General features: G+C 45.7%; 1 pseudogene; it reads left to right on the top strand.

Moving 5' to 3' along the window:
• The window catches only part of LOC112231402, a 105,115-nt pseudogene that overhangs the window by 45,780 nt on the left and 44,042 nt on the right, over window positions 1-15,293 (top strand).

Raw genomic sequence — 15,293 nt, 5'->3', positions numbered from 1 at the left:
CCACTCGGGCTGTGTGTATGTGTTTGTGTTTGCATCCATTCGGGCTGTGTGTATGTGTTTGTGTTTGCATCCACTCGGGCTGTGTGTATGTGTTTGTGTTTGCATCCATTCGGGCTGTGTGTATGTGTTTGTGTTTGCATCCATTCGGGCTGTGTGTATGTGTTTGTGTTTGATTGTATGTGTTTGTGTTTGCATCCACTCGGGCTGTGTGTATGTGTTTGTGTTTGCATCCATTCGGGCTGTGTGTATGTGTTTGTGTTTGCATCCCTTCGGGCTGTGTGTATGTGTTTGTGTTTGCATCCACTTCGGGCTGTGTGTATGTGTTTGTGTTTGATTGTATGTGTTTGTGTTTGCATCCACTCGGGCTGTGTGTATGTGTTTGTGTTTGCATCCACTTCGGGCTGTGTGTATGTGTTTGTGTTTGCATCCACTCGGGCTGTGTGTATGTGTTTGTGTTTGCATCCACTCGGGCTGTGTGTATGTGTTTGTGTTTGCATCCATTCGGGCTGTGTGTATGTGTTTGTGTTTGCATCCACTCGGGCTGTGTGTATGTGTTTGTGTTTGCATCCATTCGGGCTGTGTGTATGTGTTTGTGTTTGCATCCATTCGGGCTGTGTGTATGTGTTTGTGTTTGCATCCATTCGGGCTGTGTGTATGTGTTTGTGTTTGCATCCACTCGGGCTGTGTGTATGTGTTTGTGTTTGCATCCATTCGGGCTGTGTGTATGTGTTTGTGTTTGCATCCATTCGGGCTGTGTGTATGTGTTTGTGTTTGCATCCATTCGGGCTGTGTGTATGTGTTTGTGTTTGCATCCACTCGGGCTGTGTGTATGTGTTTGTGTTTGCATCCACTCGGGCTGTGTGTATGTGTTTGTGTTTGCATCCACTCGGGCTGTGTGTATGTGTTTGTGTTTGCATCCATTCGGGCTGTGTGTATGTGTTTGTGTTTGCATCCACTCGGGCTGTGTGTATGTGTTTGTGTTTGCATCCACTCGGGCTGTGTGTATGTGTTTGTGTTTGCATCCACTCGGGCTGTGTGTATGTGTTTGTGTTTGCATCCATTCGGGCTGTGTGTATGTGTTTGTGTTTGATTGTATGTGTTTGTATTTGCATCCATTCGGGCTGTGTGTATGTGTTTGTGTTTGATTGTATGTGTTTGTGTTTGATTGTATGTGTTTGTGTTTGCATCCACTCGGGCTGTGTGTATGTGTTTGTGTTTGCATCCATTCGGGCTGTGTGTATGTGTTTGTGTTTGCATCCATTCGGGCTGTGTGTATGTGTTTGTGTTTGCATCCACTCGGGCTGTGTGTATGTGTTTGTGTTTGCATCCATTCGGGCTGTGTGTATGTGTTTGTGTTTGCATCCATTCGGGCTGTGTGTATGTGTTTGTGTTTGAATCCACTCGGGCTGTGTGTATGTGTTTGTGTTTGCATCCATTCGGGCTGTGTGTATGTGTTTGTGTTTGATTGTATGTGTTTGTGTTTGCATCCATTCGGGCTGTGTGTATGTGTTTGTGTTTGCATCCATTCGGGCTGTGTGTATGTGTTTGTGTTTGATTGTATGTGTTGAGGTGTGTTTGCTGTTTCCGTGTTCATTTCTCCCATTCTGCCGTCTCTAATTGCTATGGTTTAAAAAGAGACAGATCTAGCTAATCCAATTGTGCGGTTTCTTAACGGTGAAAAGAGAGGAAAGGATGCGTACAGGAATCTGGAGGAGAGGAGCAGAATGACAGAAGAGAGATGAAAGAGAAAGGGAAAGGGGAGCGCTGAGAGCACAGGGGAGGGCGAGGAGGGGGAGAAAATGGAAAAAATAGTGGTGATGAATACAAGTGCATGATGAAATGACATTTATAGAGCTTTGAAAGTGAGAGAGAGAGGGAGGAAGAGAGGGAGGAAGAGAGGGTGGATGAGTGGGAGACTAGGATGGAAAATAGTGAGAAAGAGAGAGAGAGAGGGAGGAAGAGAGGGTGGATGAGTGGGAGACTAGGATGGAAAATAGTGAGAAAGAGAGAGGGAGAGGGGGGAGAGAGCAGCTAGGGTGGAGGGGGAGAGAGCAGTAACGGTGGGGGGGGAGTAAGGGGGGAGGGGGAGGGGGAGAGCAGCAAGGGTGGAGGGGGAGAAAGCAACAGCAGAAGAAAGGCAGAGAGAAGGAGAGTGGCGAAGAAATGAGAGGAGAGGAAGGAAGGAAGGAAGGAAGGAAGGAAGGAAGGAAGGAAGGAAGGAAGGAAAGGAGAGGAGAGGAGAGGAGAGGAGAGGAGAGGAGAGGAGAGGAGAGGAGAGGAGAGGAGAGGGAGAGGAGAGGAGAGGAGAGGAGAGGAGAGGAGAGGAGAGGAGAGGAGAGGAGGAAAGGAGCGAGAATAGTGTGCCAGTGTTTCAGGGGCTGTTTTGAAGCAGGCAGGACAGTGAGGGCCCTTTTGGCCCTGTAGGCCTGGGATGTAGGCTGATGGTAGCTGAGTGAGACAGTTCTCTCTGCTCCCCTCCTACATGCACACATGAACTCTTATCATGCACTCTTATTATGCACTCTTATCATGCACAAACACATGCCTTCTTATCATGCACTCTTATCATGCACTAGGATATGCACTCTTATCATGTACTCTTATCATGCACTAACATATGCACTCGTATCATGTACTAACACGTGTGAAGTCACACATACAGTACACAGACACTAAATCACTCTACATCACTTTCTTTCACATACACATCCTACACCAACACACACTCCATCACATACAAACAAGGGCATCAGCACCCACACAACACAGGGAAGGGGAAGGCATGACAAACCTAACCTAACGCACTGTAGCAGGCCTAAAATAAACGCCCCAAACTAGATCCCCTACGTACTGGTCTTGAAGAAAAATAACTGAGGGGAGGTTCTCTTCTGCACTGTTCAACCAATCTATTAAATGTGGAGGAGGATAGACTAGTCTGACTGGGTCAGTCCAGACCCCTGCTACAAGGTTAGCTCTTGTGCTGATGCTTAGAAAGACCTCCATAAAGAATGAATGAGTTCCACGTACTGTACAGAGTGATGAACAGCTGCATACAATGTCTATGATATACAGAATATCCACAGTATGTATGGTGCAGTCAACCTATCAGATGGACCCATAACCCCCATATTAATATTACATACATATTACATGCATAGTACATACATATTATATACATATTACATGCATAGTACATACATATTATATACATATAGGCAGGGTAGCCTAGTGGTTAGAGCGTTGGACTAGTAACCGGAAGGTTGCAAGTTCAAATCCCCAAGCTGACAGGGTACAAAGGTACAAATCTGTCGTTCTGCCCCTGAACAGGCAGTTAACCCACTGTTCCTAGGCTGTCATTGAAAATAAGAATTTGTTCTTAACTGACTTGCCTAGTAAAATAAAGGTAAAATATTACATGCATAGTACATATTATATACATATTATATACATATTATATACATATTACATGCATATTATATACATATTATATACATATTACATGCTGTCCCTGTGACTGGGTATGTAAGTAACGTAGGTTAATGACATGTTTGGACGGAGTGTTAACCTCCTGGATGTCCCGATGTGAGTCAGTCACATAGTGAAATGTCTCTCTGAGGAGACACGTACACCTGGAGAGTCCTGCAGGTGGCTCTAACACACATCCCATCTCCTTCCTCTGTTAGTCAGCCCGAACACGTGCGCAGACACACACATACGGCAACGTGTACATTATCATGCCGTCATGCTAGGCTGGTGCGCTCACACACGGACACATAATCAACTCAAATCCTTACGTTCACTTAGCTCCCATTCACACAGAGGTATTTGAATGCTTTATGTGGGTGAACAGCGAGATAGATTGTCACAAAGGCCTACATCCTTTAGAGGTAACACATGCTCACAAACACACAGAGCACTCAGACGTCCACAGCAACACTCTCAGAGACAAAGTACCTGGTGCTCTAGATGTCCTAGCTCTGCTGGAGAAGAGTGACACTCTCCAGTCCAGTGCTGAGCGTCCCTCTCTGTCAATGTCTCTGTCGCTGTCTGTCTCTGTGTGTGTGTTGTTTGTCATGTGCTTGTGGTGTGTGACTGCCTGGTGACAGAGAGGAGAGCTGATCCATTAGCCAGGCGTCACACCAAGGGCTCTGCTGGCCTGGTAATGCTGGGATAATTGAACTTGTTTACATCTCCTCTGGGAAATCACTAGAGACACACAATACACTGGAGAGAAAGGAAATGGAGTGTGTGTGAGTGTGTGTGTATGCATGTGTGTGTGTGTGTGCGCACTCCATTGCTGTATAATTGTGCGCATATGTGAAGTTGGTTGCATAAGAGAGATGGGGAAATCATTTGTGTGTGTGTGTCAGGGCTTTAATGTATTTAGTCTCTCGAGTGCACTGTAATATGTTCTATGAAGGATGACTGCATGTGTGTGTATTGACGCAGTGGTGTGTGTGTGCACATGCAAGTGCGTGTGTGTGTGTGATGCACTCTGGTGCATGTGTAACCTGAGATTCAGGTTGTGATGCAAATACGTGAGTAGAATGTGTTACCACGGCAACAGGCTCAGAGTGAGTCAGTGCAATGGAATGGCTGGTGCGGTTCTATTAGAGAGAGAAGAGGCAGTTTCCATAGCGACTCAGCATCGGAGCTGCCTATGTGTGTGTGTGTGTCCGTGTGCTCACGTGTGTGAAGTTTCCTACATGCATCTCTGTGTCCGTGAAGAGACCTTGCCAGGTACAACTTTGTAATGGTTTATTTGATCTCATCCTGTCCCACCATTTTCTTGTGACATTACTCTTTCTACTTCTCTCTCTCTGTCTCTCTCTCTCTCTCTCTCTCTCTCACGCACTCTTTCTCTCTGCCTCTGTGCATATCTCTTTCTCTCTTTCTCTCTCTCACGCACTCTTTCTCTCTGCCTCTGTGCATATCTCTTTCTCTCTCTCTCCCCTTTCTCTCTCTCTTTTCCCATCGTTCTCTACATTATTTATTTACTCATCTCTCTCCCTCTGTATATTTTTCCATCTCTCTCTCTATCTCCATCTCCCTGTCTCTTTTCCCATCTCCCACTCCAGAAGCTCATCAGGCTAAACAGATGCTGTGCTGTTATTTATGTTTCCTCTTAGTCTGGCTCTCATATGAATTATCCACAGGGCAGACGCTAGGCTAACTGGGCAGCACTGGCAGCTCCGCCCTACTAAAGACACACAGACCATACCACAGCACGTCACAGAGAGGGGGGACCCTGTGAAACCCAGACCGTACCAGCATACTACAGAGAGGACAGTAGGAGAGACAGTGGCAGACTGTACCATAACTCGCCAGAGGGGACAGTGGGAGTTACAGACGGTGCCATAATTCCACAGAGAGAGGGGACACAGGGAGACTTGTTGCACAGCACTACAAGAGGGGACAGAAACATACATAGACTGCCACAGCACTACTACCATGTTCTAACATCTAATATGGCTAGCCACTGGATAGGTTCCCACACTATAGCTTTCACTTATAATGTCCTCTCAGTTCAGTTTGAAGGTCAGGAATGAGGAGAAGAAGCTTACCTTTCAGACTTTGGGGATATACACTGCATATACAAAAGTATGTCGACACCCCTTCAAATGAGTGGATTTGGCTATTTCAGCCACACCTGTTGATGACAGGTGTATAAAATCGAGCACATAGCCATGCGATCTCCATAGACAAACATTGGCAGTAGAATGGCCTTACTGAAGGGCTCACTGACTTTCAACACAGCACCGTCATATGACGGCACCGTCATTCCAACAAGTCAGTTCGTTCAATTTTTGCCCTGCTAGAGGTGCCCTGGTCAACTGTAAATGCTGTTATTGTAAAAGTGGGAATGTCTGTCCTCGGTTGCAACACTCAATACCAAGTTCCAAACTGCCTCTGGGAGCAACATCAGCACAAGAACTGTTCGTCGGTAGCTTCATGAAATGGGTTTCCATGGCCAAGCAGCCGCACACAAGCCTAAGATCATCATGGTCAATGCTAAACTTCGTCTGGAGCGGTGTAAAGCTCACTGCCATTGGACTCCGGAGCAGTGGAAATGCGTTCTCTGGAGTGATGAATAACGCTTCCCCATCTGGCAGTCCGATGGATGAATCTGGGTTTGGCAGATGCCGGGAGAATGCTACTTGCCCCAATGCATAGTGCCAACTATAAAGTTTGGTGGAGGAGGAATAATGGTCTGGGGCTGTTTTTCATGATTCAGGCTAGGCCCCTTAGTTCCACTGAAGTGAAATCTTAATGCTACAGAATACAATGACATTCTAGATGATTCTGTGCTTCCAACATTGTGGCAACAGTTTGGGGAAGGCCCATTACTGTTTCAGCATTACAATGCCCCCGTGCACAAAGCGAGGTCCATTCAGAAATGGTTTGTCGAGATCGGTGTGGAATAACTTGACTGGCCTGCACTGAGCCCTGACCTCAAACCCATTGAACACCTTTAAGATGAATTGGGACGTCAACTGCGAGTCAGGCCTAATTGCCCAACCTCCGTGCCCGACCTCACTAATGTTTTTGTTGCTGAATGGAAGCAAGTCCCTTTAACAATGTTCTGACATCTAGTGAAAGCCTTCCTAGAAAATTGGAGGCTGTTATAGCAGCAAAGGGGGGACCACCTCCGCTAGGGGCGGCAGGTAGCCAAGTGGTTAGAGTGTTGGGCTAGTAACCAGCAGGTAGCCAAGTGGTTAGAGTGTTGGGCTAGTAACCAGCAGGTAGCCAAGTGGTTAGAGTGTTGGGCTAGTAACCAGCAGGTAGCCAAGTGTTTAGAGTGTTGGGCTAGTAACCAGCAGGTAGCCAAGTGTTTAGAGTGTTGGGCTAGTAACCAGCAGGTAGCCAAGTGTTTAGAGTGTTGGGCTAGTAACCAGCAGGTAGCCAAGTGTTTAGAGTGTTGGGCTAGTAACCAGCAGGTAGCCAAGTGGTTAGAGTGTTGGGCTAGTAACCAGCAGGTAGCCAAGTGTTTAGAGTGTTGGGCTAGTAACCAGCAGGTAGCCAAGTGTTTAGAGTGTTGGGCTAGTAACCAGCAGGTAGCCAAGTGTTTAGAGTGTTGGGCTAGTAACCAGCAGGTAGCCAAGTGGTTAGAGTGTTGGGCTAGTAACCAGCAGGTAGCCAAGTGTTTAGAGTGTTGGGCTAGTAACCAGCAGGTAGCCAAGTGGTTAGAGTGTTGGGCTAGTAACCAGCAGGTAGCCAAGTGTTTAGAGTGTTGGGCTAGTAACCAGCAGGTAGCCAAGTGTTTAGAGTGTTGGGCTAGTAACCAGCAGGTAGCCAAGTGTTTAGAGTGTTGGGCTAGTAACCAGCAGGTAGCCAAGTGTTTAGAGTGTTGGGCTAGTAACCAGCAGGTAGCCAAGTGTTTGGAGTGTTGGGCTAGTAACCAGCAGGTAGCCAAGTGTTTAGAGTGTTGGGCTAGTAACCAGCAGGTAGCCAAGTGTTTAGAGTGTTGGGCTAGTAACCAGCAGGTAGCCAAGTGTTTAGAGTGTTGGGCTAGTAACCAGCAGGTAGCCAAGTGTTTAGAGTGTTGGGCTAGTAACCAGCAGGTAGCCAAGTGTTTAGAGTGTTGGGCTAGTAACCAGCAGGTAGCCAAGTGTTTAGAGTGTTGGGCTAGTAACCAGCAGGTAGCCAAGTGTTTAGAGCGTTGGACTAGTAACCAGCAGGTAGCCAAGTGGTTAGAGTGTTGGACTAGTAACCAGCAGGTAGCCAAGTGGTTAGAGTGTTGGGCTAGTAACCAGCAGGTAGCCAAGTGGTTAGAGTGTTGGGCTAGTAACCAGCAGGTAGCCAAGTGGTTAGAGTGTTGGGCTAGTAACCAGCAGGTAGCCAAGTGGTTAGAGTGTTGGACTAGTAACCAAAAGGTTGCAAAATCAAATCCCTGAGCTGACAAGGTAAAAATCTGTCGTTCTGAACAAGGCTGTTAACCCACTGTTTCTAGGCCATCATTGGACATAAGAATGTGTTCTTAACTGACTTGCCTAGTTAAATAAAGATTTATTTAAATCATGCCTGTGATTTTGGAATGAGAGGTGTCCGTATACTTTTGGTCATGTAGTTTAGTTGAAGATGAGAGGCCACAGTAGAAAAGGGAGATTGAATGGCACATATACAGAAATGGATATATGATTTGAGTGAATGATGTTCTGTGGACATTCCTGTGGGTGTTTTTTTGTAAATACACTCAAATTTGTGTCATCTGTTCCTCAGAATCTAAAGTTGTTCTACTTCTGTCTCTTTCTCTCATCCTGTGTGTGTGTGTGTGTGTGTGTGTGTGTGTGTGTGTGTGTGTGTGTGTGTGTGTCCATGTCCCTCTCTTCCCCACAGATATCCGTGACCGTCGGAAGAAGCCGGTGATGTTGTTCATCCATGGCGGCTCCTACATGGAGGGGGCGGGAAACATGTTCGACGCCAGCGTCCTCGCAGCCTACGGCAACGTCATCGTGGTCACCATGAACTACCGTCTGGGCGTACTTGGTGAGTATGTCTGTCGGCATACTATGACATCACTTCCTGTTTGCACCGTCAGTCCTCAGTACTCTTAGTCTATGGTTTATCTCTCCTGAATTAGATGCCTTGAAATTATATAGAGCAAGGACTTTTTCCTGATCATGTAAACTGACCAGGAAAAGATCTGGGTCATTATTGTACAGATGTAGGATCTTAATTTGAGCCAGTCTCCTAAAGCAGGAAAATCTTCCAGCAGGGGTTGATACATTTTTTGTTAAGGCAAATCAAGTCTTACATTTTAAAATGGAAATTACAAACTTTTGAAGGCTTTTTTAAACCTTGAAAATACTACAAGTCTGCATTTCCTGCAATGCAGGAACATTTTCAGCAACAAAAGAGTGATCCAATCCTGATCCTACATCTGTAGTCTACAGCTAGGTCCTGGACTTTGTCCTGACCACATGACCTGAACAGGAGAACCATCTGGCCCTAGCTGAACCATGACCTGAGCATTGTGTGGTCTGCCCCTGTGTACAGACTGAGCCAGTGGACAGGAGTTTAGTCAGCTGTTCTGAGGGGCTGACTGCCTGCTTGTTTCAACAGGTGTTTGTTTGTATACAGTACACCACAGTATCCATTGTGGTTGCCAGGTTGGGTAATGGGATCTTGTTTACTGTATCAAGCCTGTCTCAACACATCAGAGTATTCTTCAAGAGAGAAATTGGAGGACTTTATGATACAGTTCAAGCTTTCCCACTAGTGTAAACCGAGTGAAATGTGACCCAGACAGTCATTGACAGACCGGGCCAGCCAGTTGAGAGGTTTGAGAGTTTAAGGTGCACCTGGCAGCAGTCCTGCTAAATTTGGGCCTGTCTGTTTTGTGGTCATGTTTCATGTGCTATTATGCTTTCCTACACCTGTCTGACTAACTGGAAACATTATTGAGTGGAGCGTGAGAACAATCCTCTGTGTGAACTCCAGTTCTCTTAACGCACTATTTAATCCTTGCGCTGCATGTAATGGACTGATCCAAATGCTCCTCAATGGCGTGCATGTTCACGTCATTCTTAAGCCAAATAGTAGTCTTTTCCTGTGTGATTTACATGCTCATGTGTGTAGTAGTTGTGTATGTACTGCATGTGTGAGCGTCTGTATATGTATCATGTAGGTATGTGTGTAATTTACCCTTGTGTAGTGTACCACACACACACACTGACACAGAGGTAAAGAGCGATCTTGCTGAGCGATGCAGAGGGATGATGCAGTGTCCTCGATTCCTCTAACATGGTTGAACATTTTGGTACGTGGGCGAGTAGACTAACCTCTCTATCTCTCCCTCTGTTCTGCTTCAACTGGGTTACTCTACTGTACTGAAGGGATTATATATGTGTGTGTGTGTGTGTGTGTGTGTGTGTGTGTGTGTGTGTGTGTGTGTGTGTGTGTGTGTGTGTGTGTGTGTGTGTGTGTGTGTGTGTGTGTGTGTGTGTGTCTGTCTGTCTGTTAGGAGTTTGTGTGTATGCGTGTACGTGCTTGTGTGTGTGTGTGCATTTATGCATGCATGTATTAGTGTGTGTGTGTGTGCATTTTGTGTGTATGTGTACGTGTGCGTATTTGAATAAGTGACAGTAGAAATTGTGCCATCCACCCTCACCACCTCTCTCATTGGACAAACCATTTTTGTCCTAAAAAGAGAAAGACAACTGCTCGACATTTCAACAATATGTTTAGCACATAATCTTTAGTATCATATCATACTTATGCACAGGCACACTGACATATGCCAACCTGATTTCAGCCTCTCTTTAAGAGAGAGATAGGGGGTTATAAAGGGAGGGAGCGAGAGAGAAGGGGGATAGAGACAGATGAGAGAGGGAGAAACAGAGATACAGCGTTAGAGAGAGAAGGAGAAACAGAGAGAGAAGGAGAAACAGAGAGAGAGAGCGTTAGAGAGAGAAGGAGAAACAGAGAGAGAGAGCATTAGAGAGAGAAGGAGAAACAGAGAGAGAGAGTGTTAGAGAGAGAAGGAGAAACAGAGAGAGAGAGCGTTAGAGAGAGAAGGAGAAACAGAGAGAGAGCATTAGAGAGAAAAGGAGAAACAGAGAGAGAGAGTGTTAGAGAGAGAAGGAGAAACAGAGAGAGAGAGCATTAGAGAGAGAAGGAGAAACAGAGAGAGAGAGCATTAGAGAGAGAAGGAGAAACAGACAGAGAGCGTTAGAGAGAGAAGGAGAAACAGAGAGAGAGAGTGTTAGAGAGAGAAGGAGAAACAGAGAGAGAGAGTGTTAGAGAGAGAAGGAGAAACAGAGAGAGAGAGCATTAGAGAGAGAAGGAGAAACAGAGAGAGAGAGTGTTAGAGAGAGAAGGAGAAACAGATAGAGAGAGTGTTAGAGAGAGAAGGAGAAACAGAGAGAGAGAGCGTTAGAGAGAGAAGGAGAAACAGAGAGAGAGAGCGTTAGAGAGAGAAGGAGAAACAGAGAGAGAGAGAGTTAGAGAGAGAGAAGGAGAAACAGAAAGAGAGAGCGTTAGAGAGAGAAGGAGAAACAGAAAGAGAGAGCGTTAGAGAGAGAAGGAGAAACAGAGAGAGAGAGTGTTAGAGAGAGAAGGAGAAACAGAGAGAGAGTGTTAGAGAGAGAAGGAGAAACAGAGAGAGAGAGCGTTAGAGAGAGAAGGAGAAACAGAGAGAGAGCGTTAGAGAGAGAAGGAGAAACAGAGAGAGAGAGAGAGTTAGAGAGAGAAGGAGAAACAGAGAGAGAGCGTTAGAGAGAGAAGGAGAAACAGAGATACAGCGTTAGAGAGAGAAGGAGAAACAGAGATACAGAGTGTTAGAGAGTTAGAGAGAAAGGAGAAACAGAGAGACAGCGTTAGAGAGAGAAGGAGAAACAGAGAGAGAGAGCGTTAGAGAGAGAAGGAGAAACAGAGAGAGAGTGTTAGAGAGAGAAGGAGAAACAGAGAGAGAGTGTTAGAGAGAGAAGGAGAAACAGAGAGAGAGAGTTAGAGAGAGAAGGAAGGAGAAACAGAGAGAGAGAGAGTTAGAGAGAGAAGGAGAAACAGAGAGAGAGAGCGTTAGAGAGAGAAGGAGAAACAGAGAGATACAGCGTTAGAGAGAGAAGGAGAAACAGAGAGATACAGCGTTAGAGAGAGAAGGAGAAACAGAGATACAGCGTTAGAGAGAGAAGGAGAAACAGAGAGAGAGAGCGTTAGAGAGAGAAGGAGAAACAGAGATACAGCGTTAGAGAGAGAAGGAGAAACAGAGAGAGAGAGTTAGAGAGAGAAGGAGAAACAGAGATACAGCGTTAGAGAGAGAAGGAGAAACAGAGATACAGCGTTAGAGAGAGAAGGAGAAACAGAGATACAGCGTTAGAGAGAGAAGGAGAAACAGAGAGAGAGTGTTAGAGAGAGAAGGAGAAACAGAGAGAGAGCGTTAGAGAGAGAAGGAGAAACAGAGAGAGAGAGAGTTAGAGAGAGAAGGAGAAACAGAGAGAGAGAGAGTTAGAGAGAGAAGGAGAAACAGAGAGAGAGCGTTAGACAGAGAAGGAGAAACAGAGAGAGAGTGTTAGAGAGAGAAGGAGAAACAGAGAGAGAGAGAGAGTTAGAGAGAGAAGGAGAAACAGAGAGAGAGAGAGTTAGAGAGAGAAGGAGAACAGAGAGAGAGCGTTAGAGAGAGAAGGAGAAACAGAGATACAGTGTTAGAGAGAGAAGGAGAAACAGAGATACAGTGTTAGAGAGAGAAGGAGAAACAGAGAGAGAGCGTTAGAGAGAGAAGGAGAAACAGAGATACAGTGTTAGAGAGAGAAGGAGAAACAGAGATACAGTGTTAGAGAGAGAAGGAGAAACAGAGATACAGTGTTAGAGAGAGAAGGAGAAACAGAGAGAGAGCGTTAGAGAGAGAAGGAGAAACAGAGATACAGTGTTAGAGAGAGAAGGAGAAACAGAGATACAGTGTTAGAGAGAGAAGGAGAAACAGAGATAGTGTTATAGAGAGAAGGAGAAACAGAGATACAGTGTTAGAGAGAGAAGGAGAAACAGAGATACAGTGTTAGAGAGAGAAGGAGAAACAGAGAGAGAGCGTTAGAGAGAGAAGGAGAAACAGAGAGACAGTGTTAGAGAGAGAAGGAGAAACAGAGAGAGAGCGTTAGAGAGAGAAGGAGAAACAGAGATACAGTGTTAGAGAGAGAAGGAGAAACAGAGAGAGAGCGTACAGTGTTAGAGAGAGAAGGAGAAACAGAGAGAGAGCGTTAGAGAGAGAAGGAGAAACAGAGATACAGTGTTAGAGAGAGAAGGAGAAACAGAGATACAGTGTTAGAGAGAGAAGGAGAAACAGAGAGAGAGCGTTAGAGAGAGAAGGAGAAACAGAGATACAGTGTTAGAGAGAGAAGGAGAAACAGAGATACAGTGTTAGAGAGAGAAGGAGAAACAGAGATACAGTGTTAGAGAGAGAAGGAGAAACAGAGAGAGAGCGTTAGAGAGAGAAGGAGAAACAGAGAGAGCGTTAGAGAGAGAAGGAGAAACAGAGAGAGAGCGTTAGAGAGAGAAGGAGAAACAGAGAGAGAGCATTAGAGAGAAAAGGAGAAACAGAGAGAGAGAGAGAGAGAGTTAGAGAGAGAAGGAGAAACAGAGAGAGAGAGCGTTAGAGAGAGAAGGAGAAACAGAGAGAGAGAGCATTAGAGAGAAAAGGAGAAACAGAGAGAGAGAGTTAGAGAGAGAAGGAGAAACAGAGAGAGAGAGGAGAAACGTTAGAGAGAGAAGGAGAAACAGAGAGAGAGAGCATTAGAGAGAAAAGGAGAAACAGAGAGAGAGAGCGTTAGAGAGAGAAGGAGAAACAGAGAGAGAGAGCGTTAGAGAGAGAAGGAGAAACAGAGAGAGAGAGCGTTAGAGAGAGAAGGAGAAACAGAGAGAGAGAGAGAGAAGGAGAAACAGTTAGAGAGAGAAGGAGAAACAGAGAGAGAGAGCGTTAGAGAGAGAAGGAGAAACAGAGAGAGAGAGCATTAGAGAGAAAAGGAGAGAACAGAGAGAAACAGAGAGAGAGAGAGCGTAGAGAGAGAAGGAGAAACAGAGAGAGAGAGAGCGTTAGAGAGAGAAGGAGAAACAGAGAGAGAGAGTTAGAGAGAGAAGGAGAAACAGAGAGAGAGAGCATTAGAGAGAGAAGGAGAAACAGAGAGAGAGAGCGTTAGAGAGAGAAGGAGAAACAGAGAGAGAGAGAGCGTTAGAGAGAGAAGGAGAAACAGAGAGAGAGCATTAGAGAGAAAAGGAGAAACAGAGAGAGAGAGTGTTAGAGAGAGAAGGAGAAACAGAGAGAGAGAGCATTAGAGAGAGAAGGAGAAACAGAGAGAGAGAGTGTTAGAGAGAGAAGGAGAAACAGAGAGAGAGAGCATTAGAGAGAGAAGGAGAAACAGAGAGAGAGAGCGTTAGAGAGAGAAGGAGAAACAGAGAGAGAGAGTGTTAGAGAGAGAAGGAGAAACAGAGAGAGAGAGCGTTAGAGAGAGAAGGAGAAACAGAGAGAGAAGGAGAAACAGAGAGAGAGAAGGAGAAACAGAGAGAGAGAGCATTAGAGAGAGAAGGAGAAACAGAGAGAGAGAGCGTTAGACAGAGAAGGAGAAACAGAGAGAGAGAGCGTTAGAGAGAGAAGGAGAAACAGAGAGAGAGAAACAGAGTGAGAGCGTTAGAGAGAGAAGGAGAAACAGAGAGAGAGAGCGTTAGAGAGAGAAGGAGAAACAGAGAGAGAGCGTTAGAGAGAGAAGGAGAAACAGAGAGAGAGCATTAGAGAGAGAAGGAGAAACAGAGAGAGAGAGTTAGAGAGAGAAGGAGAAACAGAGAGAGAGCGTTAGAGAGAAGGAGAAACAGAGAAGAGCAGAGAGAGAAGGAGAAACAGAGAGAGAGCATTAGAGAGAGAAGGAGAAACAGAGAGAGAGCGTTAGAGAGAGAAGGAGAAACAGAGAGAGAGAGCGTTAGAGAGAGAAGGAGAAACAGAGAGAGAGAGCATTAGAGAGAGAAGGAGAAACAGAGAGAGAGAGTTAGAGAGAGAAGGAGAAACAGAGAGAGAGAGCGTTAGAGAGAGAAGGAGAAACAGAGAGAGAGAGCGTTAGAGAGAGAAGGAGAAACAGAGAGAGAGCGTTAGAGAGAGAAGGAGAAACAGAGAGAGAGAGCGTTAGAGAGAGAAGGAGAAACAGAGAGAGAGCGTTAGAGAGAGAAGGAGAAACAGAGAGAGAGAGCGTTAGAGAGAGAAGGAGAAACAGAGAGAGAGCGTTAGAGAGAGAAGGAGAAACAGAGAGAGAGCGTTAGAGAGAGAAGGAGAAACAGAGAGAGAGAGTGTTAGAGAGAGAAGGAGAAACAGAGAGAGAGAGCGTTAGAGAGAGAAGGAGAAACAGAGAGAGAGCGTTAGAGAGAGAAGGAGAAACAGAGAGAGAGCGTTAGAGAGAGAAGGAGAAACAGAGAGAGAGAGTTAGAGAGAGAAGGAGAAACAGAGAGAGAGCGTTAGAGAGAGAAGGAGAAACAGAGAGAGAGAGTTAGAGAGAGAAGGAGAAACAGAGAGAGAGAGCGTTAGAGAGAGAAGGAGAAACAGAGAGAGAGAGTTAGAGAGAGAAGGAGAAACAGAGAGAGAGAGCGTTAGAGAGAGAAGGAGAAACAGAGAGAGAGAGCGTTAGAGAGAGAAGGAGAAACAGAGAGAGAGCGTTAGAGAGAGAAGGAGAAACAGACAGAGAGAGTTAGAGAGAGAAGGAGAAACAGAGAGAGAGAGTTTAGAGAGAGAAGGAGAAACAGAGAGAGAGAGTTAGAGAGAGAAGGAGAAACAGAGAGAGAGCGAGAAGGAGAGAGAGAAGGAGAAACAGACAGAGAGAGTG

This window comes from Oncorhynchus tshawytscha, linkage group LG33 (assembly GCF_018296145.1).
Source record: "Oncorhynchus tshawytscha isolate Ot180627B linkage group LG33, Otsh_v2.0, whole genome shotgun sequence".
In the NCBI taxonomy this organism is placed as follows: Eukaryota; Metazoa; Chordata; class Actinopteri; order Salmoniformes; family Salmonidae; genus Oncorhynchus; species Oncorhynchus tshawytscha.
The sequence above is the reverse complement of the archived record's forward strand: the minus strand, read 5'-3'. Positions and strand labels throughout refer to the sequence as shown.